Source organism: Lingula anatina, chromosome 5 (assembly GCF_051362555.1).
Source record: "Lingula anatina isolate TDL-2025a chromosome 5, LinAna3.0, whole genome shotgun sequence".
Taxonomy (NCBI): Eukaryota; Metazoa; Brachiopoda; class Lingulata; order Lingulida; family Lingulidae; genus Lingula; species Lingula anatina.
The window spans coordinates 4,160,799-4,177,621 of record NC_141771.1 but is presented as its reverse complement, the minus strand read 5'-3'; the positions used below and the strand labels follow the sequence as shown (position 1 = coordinate 4,177,621).

Below are 16,823 nucleotides of genomic sequence, written 5' to 3'. Positions count from 1 at the left end.
CTTCATTTTGCTAAGGGAAGGGTTCCACACCCTCTTCATTATTTTGCTCTCTCTCTCTCTGACTCTCTCCATTTTTTTTTGTTCTCTCTCTCATGTCAAGTGACCTTCAGTGCCCAGTGTTAATCTCCCTCTGCTCTTGACCAGGGGTCAAGGGGTCAAATTCCTCCCAGGCCAAACATGCTGGTCTGACACCCAGTTTTATTCTGACAAAGAGCTCACTTCCTGTGTTCCTTCGCTACTATGTTAATTTGTAATTAAGGTTTTCCTGCACCACACTTTATCTTTGTAATTTGTTTCCCAATACTTATTTTATGTTTCCCAGTGTTTAGTCTTGCTAAGTTTTTCTTTTCATATCACAAATAGGTGAAAAGAGAAGGCACGCATGTTGCTTAATTAAAAATTAAAATGAATAAAATAAAATTAAAAAAAAAAAAACAAAAACATTCTAATAGTAATAAGGGGTTTACTGGGAAAATATCATGATGTATTAGTTCTAAATTCCAAAAAGAGAAGAAAAAAAGCTACAGCAACCATGGGATATTACTGTTTAGATTTAAAATGGCCACACTCAAGTACTGAGATGCCAGTTTTCCAAGTAGACACCCTCTTTTCATGTACTGGTGAAGAAGAGGGCCAAATTTATACCAGCTTCAAGTAGTAACCATCACTCTTTTCTGGCAGAGGAAAGAGGATTGAAATGAAATTTGCCTGATGTTGATGATGTTCTTTTTTTTGTTTCAAGAAGAGAGATCCATTGCAATAACAGAAATGCTGAGAATATGTAACTGGTTTGTAGGGAACAAAATACCATAGCAGCCAACTACAAAAGCTGAAAAATTTGTCGAAAGATAAATACATGTTTTCGCATGCAAATGTGTGTGTGTGTGTGTGTGTGTGTGTGTGTGTGTGCATGAAAGAGTAATGAGTGTGAGAGAGTACAAATGCATGTAATACAAAAAGAAAGGGACTGCATGTGTTTTCAAAATGCCTGCAGGTGATCTGTCTGCCCCACTGTCCCTGCTCTGCCATGACACCACCAAAAGAATAAAGTGACAATTCCCAGTGTAGTAAGACTCAGGACTTTATGCTGGGACATAAGTTATAATAAACTGCCTTTCCAATGTTATTAATTACATCTTTACAAAATGAAAAAGTATTAATTCTTTTCATGATAAAAAAAAAAAAATAATAAATAAATAAATAAATAAATAAATAAATAAATAAATAAATATGCTTCACATATTCTACTCTAGTCAAGGGAAATTCAAATATGTTTCTATTCTTCACTAATATTCATCACTCATTTAGTTCAGACAATTAATGTGGCTAAAATCATCCATCTACTTGGTTAAAGGCCGTGTTATCCTGTAATAAGCGTAGTCACTGTATTCTGATCCTGAAACAATAGGGCCGCCATGACAGCATGAAGTACCAAGATGAAGGTGAGACATGACTAAAACAAGGCAGCAAAGCTGTCAAATGTACAGACAAAAAGAAGGAAAAAACAAAATAGGGTACTGTCAATTCTGATGCAAAAGTACATTATGTTAAACTGCAAATTCAACATCAAATTTTAATTATGCTCAACAGGTAATTCCAATGTAAGTAAAATGTGTAACAAGCATAAGGCTTCAGCCCCATTGGAGTTCAAGTTCACACTTTGAAAATGTATAACTTCCAGAAAAAGAAGTCAATTAGACTGCTTTTTCAACTCAGGCTGCATTTTAGTCCTGTATTTCTTTTTTGAAAGTTTGGCAATCATAAGTAACATGGTTTTCCCATAATGGTTTTCATGGCAGCAGCACCCAAAATTGTGTGTTCTTCTATTCTGATGCAATATTACATAATGGTTAACAGCATAATGACAATCAATTTTTAATAATAAAATAAAGGTATCATGGATTTTCAGAAAATGTGACTAGCATGGGTCTTCAAGCCTGTGGAACTTCAAAGTCACACCTTGAAAATGCCAATATGTGAAAAATTAAAATTTCACAAAAAAACTGTTTAACCGGCAGAAAGAATTACCAAACAGATTGCATTGCCTACTGAAGCTGTATTCAAGTCCCATGTTTCTTTCTGTAAGTTTGAGAACAGTAAATGGCATGGTTTTCCTTAAATGGTCATCATGGGAGCAGTGCCCAAAATAGATTTATTTTCAAATTTTGATGCAATATTACATAATGTTTAACAGCATAATGATCATCAATTTTAATAATATCATGTATATTCAGAAAATGTGACTAGCAAAGGTCTTCATGCCCATGGAACTTCAAAGTGACACCTTGAATATGCCAAAATGTAAACTAGACAGCACTGTGCTGAAATGGGTTTATTTCCATTTTTAACACTTTTTTAATATAAGATGAAATAAACAGTTTACTGCCATTTTTATATGATCAACTAAGAAAATTGATGAGATGGGACAAATATCAATAGAACTGTGTCAAATGTCCAATTTCCTCCATTCTGACATTCTGAACATGGTAAATGATTGAATCTGACTGATATGAGTTTATTTCCATTTTTGACACTTTATTACACAATACACGATAACAAGTTTACCATCATTTCTACATAATCAACTAACAATGTTGTAAAGATGCAGGAAATGTCAAACAAACACTTTTATGTGCTTTATTAATTAAATAATAAGATTGTTAACATGCCTAAGAATTGAATTTGAGGAAATGTGAAAAAACAGCATGACTTCTAAAACAATGGCCCGATTATACTAATTTTCAAACTCAACCTACATTTTAGTAAGATTGACCACTCCTGTGAGTTTAATGACATTTGGTCTATCTGTTTTTCTTATATTGTGTTTACAGTGTTGCATATATCCTAAAAAGTGAAAAAACAGCATAACTACTAAAATAGTGGCCCGATCATGCCGATTTTCGAACTTGACCTGCGTTTTAGTAAGATTGATTACTCCTGTGAGTTTCATGACAACAGGCCTATCGGTTTTCCTTAAAATGTGTTAACAGGGTTGCATATATGCTGAAAAGTGAAAAAACAGCATAACTTCTACAATAATGGCCCGATCATGCTGATTTTCGAACTTGACCTGCGTTTTATGAATATTCATCAGCTCTGTAAATATAAAGCCAAAAAGTAAAACTGCCCTCCACTTATCGTGTTAACAAGGAAAGTGCACGGCGCCGGCATCGGCGACGGCGACGACAGACGCAGGTGATGGCAATATGTACAGACACATCTGTGTCTGTACATAAAAAAGAGAGAGAGAGAGAGAGAGAGAGAGAGAGAGAGAGAGAGAGAGAGAGAAAGGCATTGAAAAGTGACTGAAGAACGGCAAGACAAGAACCTTTTGAATGGGACAGCCACCAACAACGGAAGCCCAGAGATGAGGCAAGATATGGGCAAGGGATACTAACACCACCGAAGACCAACACAACAATTCTATGTCATGTACATTGGCTTGCTGTTCATTTGTCTTAAATTTCTTTATTCTGTCACTCCCATCTCCACCATCAAAACACAAACTTTCATCTGATTTTATCGACGTGAAAAATAAATAAATAAATAAATAAATAAATAAATAATATATATTTTATTTGATGGGCCTGCAGCCCCAAACTTTTGCACTGAGAAGGGAAAAGTGATTCCCTAAATAATCAGGTTGGCAGGTGACCTCTGCCAACAAGAATGATTTTTTTTCTCTTTTTTTGCAATTCATGATATCCAGGTACAGGTAATTCCTTGTTAACAACAGCAATTAGTCTTCAGAAGTTTCAGAAGAAGAAAGAACAAACTGACTAATAAATTCAAGATGACTCCCTTGGTATTTTACGGACGGTTGGAGAAGAAGCATCTCCAGCCAACAAATGTCAAGATTTATTCCTTAAGTTACAGTAACAATGCTGGTGAAACCAATCAATCTCTGTGTCTGTTCCTTTACTATAACTGTTTTTTGGGAGAGGCATTTTCACGGCTGGTTTGCAAAAAGGTATCCACAGTCAGAAACCAGCAACAGTGCATCTTATCTTACCAAACAAATGTTGGCACAGATGAAAACTACCTTGGAGATAATAACCATAAAGGAATCTGTTGAAAGATAGATGAGAATACCTTTTCCAAGTAAGATTAAAAAATATATTTATAAATCCAATGCAGTTGGGTATCTGGGTAGGGAGGATGAAAATTAAAAATGCACCTGTGCTGCACCCACACTATGTTTAACAGTAAAAACCAATACTACAACTAAGACATCCAAAACCCTTACTAGTATTCACCCTTGGGAAATTTCAGACCAGAAATTGATTATGCACTTTAAAAAAACATAAGTTCCTATTGACATTTAACAATCTAGCCATGTGATGATGAGTTATTACGATAAAAATACAACATTTTCTCTCAATCTGTTCTAAAATTTTCCAGTAGGATTTTTTTTGACATAATCTTTTCAGATTGAGGTCAACTTGTGGTCCAATTTGTTCCTGCAGTGAACTCGGCAGCTTACCAACAAACACCAGCCCTATCTGGCCCAGCAGACCTTACTAAGGGGAAAATTTAACATTATGCCTACAGTTACACCGTTCAAGCTGGAACAGTTTTTCCCATTACACGCTTCGAAGATCAAAAAGATTTCCTCTATGAAGATCAAATGAGATGACAGTACGGAAGATCAAACAGCCTGCTCCTGCGATACACTTCCATTCTTCCAAGAAGTTATAATGAGAAGGAGTAGAAACGGGACATCAATTATCTCTCTCGTCCAATCAGATCGCAGCATTCTTTTCAAAGCGGCGTCCTTTGAAATTCGATCCTCGTAACTGGTCTAATCCTCCGCTCGCCTCCGCGTGACTCAAGACGGAGAAGCTGAACCAGTGCGTATACGTCTTGATTTATTCATGTTTAATGCGAATATTTGGAAGTTATACTTAGAAAAACGCCAAGTCGAGCGATATAAAGGTGAGTGAGAGTTGATAATCTGCTTTGAGCATTGTTTTATGTTCATACGGTGGCTGTCAGTCAAATTTGTCAGTGCAGAAAGCAGCGTTAGTTCGAAGATCTGAGGCCGATTCAGCGGGACCTCCATGTTTAGGACTTTTTTCTTCTTAAGTGCGTGATGTATGCACATAATTTATGTTTTTCTGGTTAGTTAAGCACGTGCATCATTACAATACATCCCTTTAGTATTAAATGAGTCAATCCTTTAGATGAAAAACATCGTTTCAAATAGACAACTTTTCATCCTATTTTTTCAAAATGGCGGGTCCCTAAATTGGTTAGAGACAGTTGGGTGACAGTTTGGGACAATTTTTGGTAATTTAAACGTGGTGTATGCAGATAATTTATGTTTTTCTGGTTAGTTAAGCACGTGCACCATTACAATACATCATAGTTATATTAAATGAGTCAATCCTTTAGATGAAAAACATCGTTTCAAATAGACAACTTTTCATCCGACTTTTTCAAAATGGCGGGTCCCTAAATTGGTTAGAGACAGTTGGGTGACAGTTTGGGACAATTTTTGCTAATTTTAACGTGGTGTAAGCACATAATTTATGTTTTTCTGGTTAGTTAAGCACGTGCACCATTACAATATAACATTGTGATATTAAATGAATCAATCCTTTAGATGAAAAACATCATTTCAAATAAACAACTTTTCATGGGACTTTTTCAAAATGGTGGGTCCAAAATTTGATGACAGGGAACTCTCGGAATTTTTTTCAATTTTTCATTGCAATATGATGTTTGCAGAGTTTCGTTTAGGATATAGAGTTATATTTTGTAATGAATTCCGCACTTACTCATTTCAGGTTGAAGAGAATGCAGGTGAAAGATCTTTAGTTTTGCTGGCAGATGTACATGTAGCCATAATTGAACAGTCAAAATGATTGTTTCCAGCAGCAACTTGATGAGGCACAAGGCTCTGTTTTCTTACCACCACTAATATTAAACTATAGTGCACAAGAGGTGCAAGTTTTAAAAGGGAATTTAGTGGTCCAAGTTTTAAAAGGGAATTTAGTGTTCACTGGCTAATTGTCTAAAGTATAAAATAAAATAATCACCACATCAAAATAAAAACTAACCATTTTTGTATTGCTTTAATCACTGTTGGGTGTAACAATATTGATATATTTTCATTGCTGGTACTTTGTTTTAGATAATATACAAGTTGCTCGAATGTTGAAATAAAGCAATATCAATCAATAAAAATATTTCTTTGTTTTTTTCTTCTAATGAATTTAAACTATCAGTCTACTATTAGTTGGCCTCATGTAATAGACAAAGATATAAACAAAAATATGTATTGATGAAATTTCATTTAGAATCATACTAAGTGCAATAACTTATTTACATTTCCCCAATTTTCCTGTTTAAGCTCTACCTGGTATATAAGCAATAATGTGCCAAAAAAGAAAGAAACGAGGCTGGCATACGGAAATTGCAAGTACTACTGTTTTGTGTACACGGCTGCTGTGAATTGAATGTGTCATTCCTAGATGAAGGTAAATTTCCTTTACACGCCTTTACACAACAAAAATAATTTAAAATAAATATGAGACTTCTACAGGTGCAAATTTTAGCATTGAAGGTGGGTTTGTGAAATTGTTCTCATACATTCTTGATGTGAAACTAAATTTTGTATAACTGATCGGCTCTAGATCAAATGAAGGTGTATCTTGCATAATTTGAGTTTTATTTCCCGAAATGGTTGCATCCAGGCTTGAAATCTCTCTCTACACCTTTCTGTAATCCCACCATGTTTTCTCTGTGAGATTATTAGAGACTTCGCGAGGCTTTATCCCAATTGGCTGAAGCAACCCACGTGAATGGTCTTTTGAATATGTATTAGGCACAAGCTCTCCCTAAGACCACAAGCTGGGTAATTATTAGGATTAAGCCCGTTACGAGGATAGGATGAAAGGAAACCCCTTGTTTCTACTCCTTCTCATTATAACTTCTTGATTCTTCCAACTCGTGCACTGTAAATAATGACTTGCTGTATAATGTACCTTGTGTAAATAACTGATATCCTTGGACGGCACATTTATCGCTATATTAGAAGTTTTTATTTGAATTCTATTTGCCAATGGGAAATTTTTCACTATCCCCCTCCTCCTAGTTTTCCTGCTTTTATATTCTTCCTTTTAGAAACATTTTTTTCTCTAGGTGGAAGGAAGGTGTTAGAACATGAAAAGCACACTGTGGAGGATGTAATGAAGTCAACCCAGGTTTCTTCTACTGTTATGACACAAACAAAACAATTTGTGAAACCTGTGCTCTTTATGAAACACTGGCAAGACCTACCAATATCATACAAATACAACGTGGGGGCAGCATACTAAATATCCACACCTCAGGCACCATTGCTGGTATAAAGAAGCCCTTAAAAAGGATAACCATGTGTATGAACTGATTGCGTTAGCTGTACCACATAAATGTGTTGAATGCAATATTGGTTCACTGCTGTTTGTGTGTATTATGTCTGCCTAGAACATATTTGTTTAATTGAAGAACATCAGTCCTGTTGTCAGCAATATCAAAGAGAAGAAAGGTGGGGGGGGGGGGGGGGGGGGGGGGGGGGGGGGGGAGTTGTATTTTATGAAAAGGTGGACTTTATTTCTTTACTTGCTTGGTTGGCCAATTTTGAGACAATGTAGACCAATTATTGATTCAGAGGTAACCTATTCTGGTTAAAAGGGCAGTTCTCTCTCCCCCCATGGGCCTGATCATCACAGAATGTCTATGTTATGTTATGTTATGTTATGTTATGTTATCTTATGTATTGATAGGCACCTACAGAAACAATATCATTATTACTGTTAATCAAAAACACCAATACACACAAAAAAAAGCCATTAAACTAAAATCCCATGAGTGAGCAATTAAGCATTAAAGAAGCTTTTGATCATAATGCAACACTGGCAAACACCAAGTCTAAAAAGATCGAAAGAAACACATATCACTTCTTCACGATTAACTCGTCTTCACTTGACTGAGCCCTACATTATTGATCAAAGAACTTTCTGAGAATATGATATCTTAAACTTACAGAGGCATTCTATTCTTCAGAAGTTCTGACATGAAAAAATGTTAATGCTTATTGCATACTCAGGGGGTGCATGTGTACCCAACACATTTTTTGTTGGAATTTGGGAAAGGTATATAATCATTTTGGACTGAAGACAGGGAGAAAAAATGTAATCATTTTGGATGGAAAGTAAGAGAAAGGGCTACATTCACGTTTGGTTGCTTGATGGGCCTGCATATGGGCCTTATTTATTTTTGGTAGGAGAGAGAGAGAGAGAGAGAGAGAGAGATGAAGCTGTTGCTCATGGTGTGGCAAGTTATACTGGCAGTGTCCCTCACCCACACAAGAGACCCAGAAAATTAGCTCAGAAAACACAATTTTTAGCCTCCCAAGGTCTAAATATTCAGAAGTTGGCTATATAAAGCTGTATTGATGACTGCTTATTTTATGGTCATACGCCATTCAAGGAATCAGTGAGTGTCAGTTAGATACTAGTATACACAAGGACCCTTGAGCATTAATATCAACATGGCTGCCCGAGGGTGACAGAAGCCATTGTAGTATTGTCCCTACCAGGTAAACTCCACATCTGAAGTCAAATATAACAGTGGGAACACCGCCTACAATGAAGATAGCAGTACTGTCAGAGACAATGGACATAACTTTTTTGTGCTGACAACATTTTCTTATTTTGTTTTGCAGGTAGCTAAAATGTATCTTATTTTGGTCAACTGTTAATACAAAGGAGTTGATAAATCATATCAAATACTTCGGACTGCACATCTCAATAGATTGTAAATTAATTACAGGCCATTTCATCCTCAGAGTATTGTTAATTTTAATTTTGAAAGTGAATCCAAAGAACATGACTGAAAAAGGTAAATGGTTCAGCTAGTTTTGCCAAACAGAATTTGTAGTAGTAGTAGTAGTAGTAGTAGTAGTAGTAGTAACTGAAATTAATCTTACAGTAAAAATGCAGGAAGGGTAAAAACTTTTCCCCTATGGCCTTCTGTGCACATAAATAACGATGAACAAACATTAAAGTCAAGAGGAAGTTGAACAAGTTGGTACAACATGACTCATAACAAATCTAAATCCCAACAATACAAAACGGCAATTTATTGCACTGTCTGTACATATGGCACAAGTTTTAACATGTTGAAATTCCAATGTTAACATTACATTTAGTTATCAAACCAAGAGGACTGACAAACACGGTCTAAAACATTAATGAGGATGTATCCTAAAAAAACAGTCTTCAAGTTATTTCAGTAAGTCCACACACAAATCATGGTAGCAAATGTACATTTCTCCAAGAGGAAGATGAATGTTTTATATAACACAGTGAAGAAAATAAAAACGAGATAAAGATGCTGAAGAAAAAAAAAGTTAACCCCCTCCCTTTTTCCTGGATATCCTTGGTGTGCCACTGGATTTAATAACGCATTACGTCAAACGGAAGCTACACTTGTTCTACACATGTAAACCTCTTATAAAAAGTGTGATGATGATTCCACATTTTAAATATCCACCTGAGACAGAACGGAAGTCATCTGTCTTCCTTTAGCAACTTTGCAGAAGCCAGGCTTCATGGAACTTATAGGAGTGTTTAATTAAGATATATTTGCTGTAAGATTTTTTCATCCATACTAATAAATCTGATCTACATGAGACTGTTGGTTTAGCACAGTGTGCTTTAATTTATTTTGAAAACAAATGGGGGTTAAAGTAAAGGAATGCTTCTGGCCTTAAGATTTATAGCTAAATCATGACAGAATGCTAGGTTTTTGTGTGCCCCAGAAAAAGCAAATCACAAGAAAATAGAGAAAAAAGTCAAAGCAGTTTCTTCAGTGTTAAAAATCCATAAACAATTTAATGGAATTGCACTTTCAAGTTTATTTTCATATACAAATACAATTTCTTTGCTAATGGTTGTACAAGACAATTTACAGTGTTTATTTGAAAACCCATTTCCTGGATATCTGATAGTGGGTATCAAAGGCAGCCATTCATTTTTCAAAATAAACAATCAAATCTTGAAAGTGAGACAATTTAGTCCCCCCCCTCACGTTTTTCTCCAGTGACTTGTAGATCTATGAGAGAGAGAGAGAGAGAGAGGGTGGACATTTTAGGTAACAGCACACATAGTAGTAGTAGTGAAATCAGATCCTTGAGAAATTCATTTAAAAATGTGCAGACAGTTCTAAGAAACTCCCATAAAAACACTACACTGTTATCATGTATTCAACCAACACAGCTCCCCTCTTATCTCAAGCTGTGCACATCCATGAAAACAAGAGGAGAAACCACCCTACTAGACACCTATCTATAGCCTTAAAACATGCTCCACATACTCCAACATGATTCTAAAATGTACACATAAAATAGAACTCTGGAAGATTAAACAATCTTCAGTGCTCAGTTGTAGTAAGTGGTACATGTGTAAATCTCTCCCAGGTTGTACGTCCCTCGCCTTGCGCCCTCAGGTGTCTCAGTCTCTCTACCTCTCCTACTGTAAATATTTGCTTCCTGTTTCTCCATTCTGCCACAACACTTCAGTATTTGCTGTGCAGGGATCAGAGCAAGTTCAAGGAAAAACTCATCAAACAACCTTTACAGCAGTCTCATTTTTTCATTACAGTCCCAGAATTATATAAGATTGGTTGTCGTATTCAATTTCAGGGATAATGTTAAATGTCATTCTGATTCACAATATACAGAATTTCATATACGCTTTTGCTGTTCTAAGAGTAAAAAATGCAAGCAATTAAGTAAATATTGATTTCCTCACAAATAATAACCACCATGGAGTTTTTCCTGTATATTTAAGATGTGCCATTAGTTTATTACAAGGTGTTTTCATGGATTAAGAACATGGTTTTATTTCAAATCTTTTAGAGACACTGTCTTGTGACACAAAGATAACCAATCTTATTATGGACTTTATGTGAAAGTAATTTTTTAAAATAATTTTTCTTTCTTCCTTTCTTCTCCAAATATTCTTTCCAATAATAAGACAGTTTCCAACAATAATAATAAAAAAAAATCCATAAAATACTTTTTTTTTGTAAAACAACTATTATATTTTTTCCCTTATCGTTATTTTTTCCTTATATCAAAGGCCTCTGTCTGTCCGACCCATGCATGTTCTTACATAACCCAAAATTTTTCCTCCTAACCAAGTTAACCTTGGTCTGATCTTTGTAATTCCGTCCAGTGACTGTCTGCTGACAAAAATCTAGCACAGGGCACGAAAACCTGCAACCAAGCACTTTTCTAATCCACAGAAATATGATTCCAGACTCAATCCATTATCAACCATTTCCAATCGCTTTACTTCTTTACCGACACACTGACTAAATCAAGACTAGCCATGACACTTTAACGCAATATAAACCTAAAATATAAGCCTTAATCCATTGACGACACCCTTTCCTTATTACAAATAATTCCTGAATATTTTCCCCCCTTATCTGCCTGAAAAAGTCCTGTATCTTGCTAACTGTGTGGAATTTGATAAGTTTTTTACCTCTTCAAAGTTAATTCTAACCCAATTCACCTTGATTTTACAAATCAAAATCAGTCTCTGACCAGTGCACAATAAATTATACTCAGTCTATTTAATAGTCTTTGCAGAAAAACTGCAGGCACTTTAAGTAAGGCCCCGCCCTATGCTTTAAGCTGGCATCTACTGGTCAACAAGTCAAGTGGTCAAAATATGTGGATGAACTTTTTAACTTCCAATGCCTAATTATTTCCGACCAAGGAAGATCGTTTTGTTTTCATGATAGGCATGTGTGTGTGTGTGTGTGAGAGAGAGAGAGAGAAAGAGAGAAAGAGAGAGAGAGAGGGAGGGAGGCTCCGGAATTCACTCTAGTAGTACAAGTCAAATCTAACAGACACACAAACACAGACATAGCCAGAAACATAATCTCCATAGCAGTAGTAAATATAGCAGCAAAGGTGTGTGGTCATCAAGATGGGCAGTGGATCAAGTGGACTGGTATTTTGGCCACTTCCTGCCCTGCTGGGGCAGTTTGACCACTGCTGGGTCTGGTATGTACACTGACCACTACCCTAGGTATGGCAGGGTGAGAGGGGGGGGTGTACTCTGGGCTGGAAATAATATGGCCAGCCTGATTTACCAATCAACACTGGTCAGTTTGGAGAAGACAGGCTATGGCCTGTACTTGGACAGGTATGATAACATTTGAGGGGTGGGGCGAGTTGAGTTTTTTCTCTTTCTTTCTTTTTTTTTTTTTTGGAGGGGGGGGGGTTAAAACAAGGTAAAACCTTGTACTCAATACCAGCTTCCTATTATAAATAATGAGTCCAATATTTTCAATGTTCACATTAAGGAAAACTTATTGCACATGAAAGAAAACTTCCCCTGGGGTCAAATTGCTTATTCTATGGGCCAACTGACCATTTTCAACTGACCATTACCAGTATTTCACATTCATTTTGTTAAATATCCACAACTAATGCAAATATTGTCCAAAGCTGTCCAGACTGACCAACTTCAACAGGCCATCAGTGACAACTGTTTCTCATTTATTTTGCTGAATATTGACAGCCCATGCAAATATTGCCACACAGCCAAATAAATGACCAACTGTTCCTTAATTTACTTAATGTTCAGTAATCCAATTTACTTAATCCTGCACAGATTTAGACCACTTTGGTCAGCTTGTCAGATAGGGAGACAGCCAGGCAAGCGGTCACTTGTTACATGGTCAGTGTTTATGGTCCGAAACCAATGTCTGGCTCCAAGACTGCAGACAAATCCAACCTTAAGAAAGCAAATGTTTGGGCCATGGATAGTTCAAGTCTTATGTCTGGCACAAATATATATATGTATACCAATACATGAAACAATGACAGCTCCTGAACCTCAGTGAGAAGAGACCATACCTCACCATACTTCACTTAGGAAGAATATATCTAAATCTATTCAAAAAGCAAAATCAAATACCTCCAGAACTACAGCAATGTGGGCCCAGCAATCTCAGATGTCTTTTACTGTGGATTCAGTTGAATTTGCATTGGTCTTTAAGCCAGTTAGTAAAAATTTCAAAGAAGATTGTGAAAAACTGAAAAATTTAATGGAAAATGCCATTGATTTATAATAAAACATTTAATCACTAACAACTGGTCAGCATGCCACAATTAACTGTGAATGGGCCCCAATTTTACTTAACTGTCCCTTTAACACACCACCCGCCTCAGGTGGACAATGGGCAGTAGTTTAAGTTAATCCCGCGTGCAGAAGGGTCACCATAAAATAATGGACCGTGAAATGAGTTGAGTGAGACACCAGGCACAGCTTCCTCCCCAAGTCCTCTCTGTCCAGACTGTTAACCACCATTGCACAACTGGCCAAAAGGAACGTTTACACAACAGAAACTAGCTCAGCTTACAACAGACTGGGTATTGGTATATATATGCCTGGAGGTTGCACAGACTCCCGCATAGGTTTTTTTAGTCTTTTAGTGACAACCACCGTGTTTTAGGATGGTTTCCATGGAGGTTGGATGTGTGTGTGTGTGTGTGTGTGTGAGAGAGAGAGAGAGAGAGAGAGAGAGAGAGAGAGAGAGAGAGAGAGAGAGAGAGAGAGAGAGAGAGAGAGAGAATAACTCTATCTCTATACGAATAGGATCTGACCCGAGTTATCTCATGTGTGCTACCCCCCCCCCCCCCGCCACCCCACAGGCACAATTAAAAATGTAATGTGAGAGGAGAGAGAAACAGATTAATGTAGCTCTGAAAACCTTGTCATTTTACAAATTGACCCCCCCCCAAACCAACAATGATGAAATATCTTCAGACACATTAGGGAGATAGAATTGAAGGGGGAGGGGGGGGGGGGGGGGGAGAAGAGAGAAGGGGATTACTCCAGCCCTGAAAAAGACCTTTATTAAGACAGTTTATCTTGAGTAGGCACTTGAATTGAACCGTCCCAGGGCACGTACCAGCAACACACTGTCACTGCAGCTGTCTCCCTGGAACACTTGGATTTCCACATCTCACTTAGCCGTCCAAGACTACCTTTAAGAGCGTTTAGATGTTATATCAAATTGCCCCCAGCTTACATTCCAGTCAAGGGCTGTTAAGTCTTTCAAAAAGAGTTTCGACTTTTCGAATCAGGAGAACATTGCTTTGGTTAAAAGAGTATAAATTCTTGAAGAGTTTAAAGTTTCATGAATCCTTTTAGCGGGGTCCATTAATACGAGGCACCTTACAACCTGCGGCCTTCTTCAGTCAAGTTGTTTTCAACTTTTTTCCAACATCAGTAAATCTAAATTTTTGTTAAGTCATGATAGCTTTTCTCCAACCATAAAAAAAACTAACCCACACAAAGCATTGTTCAAAACTAGTTTTAAAACGTTGCATTTCTTCTTTAAATGTCTTCAACATTGAGAAAAAAAAAATTATAAAACGTATCATTTTTCACCCTGTCTTCAGCATCCATCTTAAACTTGTAGCTGAAATTAAACACACACTGTTGTTAAAGCGGCCACTTTTCTTTTTTTTTGACCGGTCATTCATAACACACAGTATAGGCCAGAGGGAGGTCAAACTAACTGCCAACTGACACACAAAACAACGGAAGCTGCTGCTACTTATCAAATATTTTTCCAAGTGCAGTAATAACTGAACGACTGACCAGTAACTGAAAGAGTGGCCGCTGTCCATGCTTGGGGATGTGTGGGATACAACACATATGTAGAACTGGACAAAAACCATCAGACAATAAAAAGCCATTTGTATCAGTAACATATCTACATGTACATGAAATATAGCACTTTATAATGTACTGGAGAGCAAACAATCCTCTATGTATGTTTTTATATTTTTCTGCTGTTCTCTCTCTCACTCTCTCTCTGTCTCTCTCCCAGCACCCGTTTTATGAACCATGGAAAACAAAGGCCAAACAGTCCCCAGGCAGTAAACAAAGGGCAAACATTTCGATGGTGATAAATAAAGATTATTGCATGCCCATAATCTAATTTATCAAGCTAAGATTTTACCCGAGTCGCTTCCTACAGCTGCCTCTGTAAATAACATTACGTCATCCACTTAACCTTATGGCACTATTAGCCAATCGCGCCGCGGGTTTGAATCACGTGCGGAGGAAGACAGAGACCACGCATCTTGTGCACATTCCTGAAGACACTCTTTGGCTTACAGCTCAGCCACACGGACAAATAAGACAAGCGCGTAAGTAGAAGTCAACACCAAATAACATCAATACCGATCAAGGGTAAGTTACTACCTTCGTTTATTCACTTTACGCTCTTTCACGAGCTTTACGTCGTCACACGGCGCTTATTAGCTACAACACGAATAACATGAGTAGCACGAGTTTCGCTGGTTCATATGTATTTGTTTCCTGTTACACACCCTTGGTAATAGGTACAGCTAAGTACTTTTCTATTTCTTTAACAGTAAACTTTGCTTAGGAAACAAAGAAAACGACCCGATTAGTTATAACTTCCGATAAAATGGCCAGTTTCTGTACGTTCTACGCATCGAAGCGAGTCAAAATGGCGGACTCCTAAATTGTTAGTTGATATCGACTAATTGACACAATAAGATTCTTATGGTTAGGTGTTACTCGTACAGACAGTTACGAATGAATTATGCGTTTAATGGTAGTATATGCAATTCCCTATCTTCTCCTACCACCGTGAGTCGTGGGAAAACATCCACTTTTGTTCGGCTGCATCCTGTACCGGACAACATGGCGCCTCCGGATACGCTTACGTAATCATTAATTGCTTGCACATGCCGGGTGGTCAGATATATGCTTTGATGCCTCGACACCCTGGGAGAAGCAAAAATTTTATACATCCAGATCTAGGATTATTAATAATAATAATAATTTATTCGAGCATTAAATATGACAGTTACATTTGTTAGCCCTCTATACTACAAATAGATGGATAAATAAATAGTTATACAGCACTATGGATTACTACTTATACAGTGTTTTAAGAATATTTATTACAGTGTATAATTATAACAATTGTAAAAAGTTCACTATTAACTAATGTTAACTAACGTTGAGGGATCGCATCTGCTCACCCCCCCCCCCTTTTTTATCTCTATATTGCTAGATTCTTAATACCATAAGCTTTATTAGGGGCTGGTAATGCCTTGCCTTTACCCTAATTTATTATGTTTCAGATAGTTGCATGCCTTTAAGTTTCCTTAATATGGAAATTATGATAACTGGTCGCAGTCTTATTAGAGGATTAGAACAGGAAGCCCCTCCAAATCTCAACCCCCATCCAGGAGGGTTTAGTGTTCAATGGCTATGGAAAAAGTGGAGCCCGATTGGGCCATTTTCTGTCCAGTGATGACTTCCCAGAATGACCTCCTAGAACCTCCTTCAATTGGGTGGAAATTATGTGCGAGCCCCCCGCCCCCCCTTCGATGCGATGCGCAACAAATTACAAGCAAGATAGTATCACTCAACCTATGCATTCAGGACTTAAATCCAGATGCTGTGATTTTCTGGGACAGCTCCTATTTCGATCTGCGCCCAGCTGCTGATATCTCCCAACGAAAGCTGACCAGGACAGTTATTACGAATGTGTCAGGCAACTGAATAAGACCTTACAGGGACAGGCTAAGGTCCACTTTCTTCGGCATGTGGGTGCCACCGAACAATGGGAGAACAATCCGTCAAGAAGGGGTACACATGAATGAGTTAGGCACTCGTATGCTATGATGATCTTTCCGAGGCTACAGCATGTTGCCGCTTTTCTATTACTTAAACTGCATAAATACAGATCGGGCCAAAACGCAT

At 37.3% G+C, this 16,823-nt stretch overlaps 1 protein-coding gene across 1 annotated transcript in view; it reads right to left on the bottom strand.

Moving 5' to 3' along the window:
- The window catches only part of LOC106157181 (serine/threonine-protein kinase 17A), a 71,512-nt gene that overhangs the window by 7,345 nt on the left and 47,344 nt on the right, over positions 1-16,823 (bottom strand). The window lies entirely within an intron of this gene.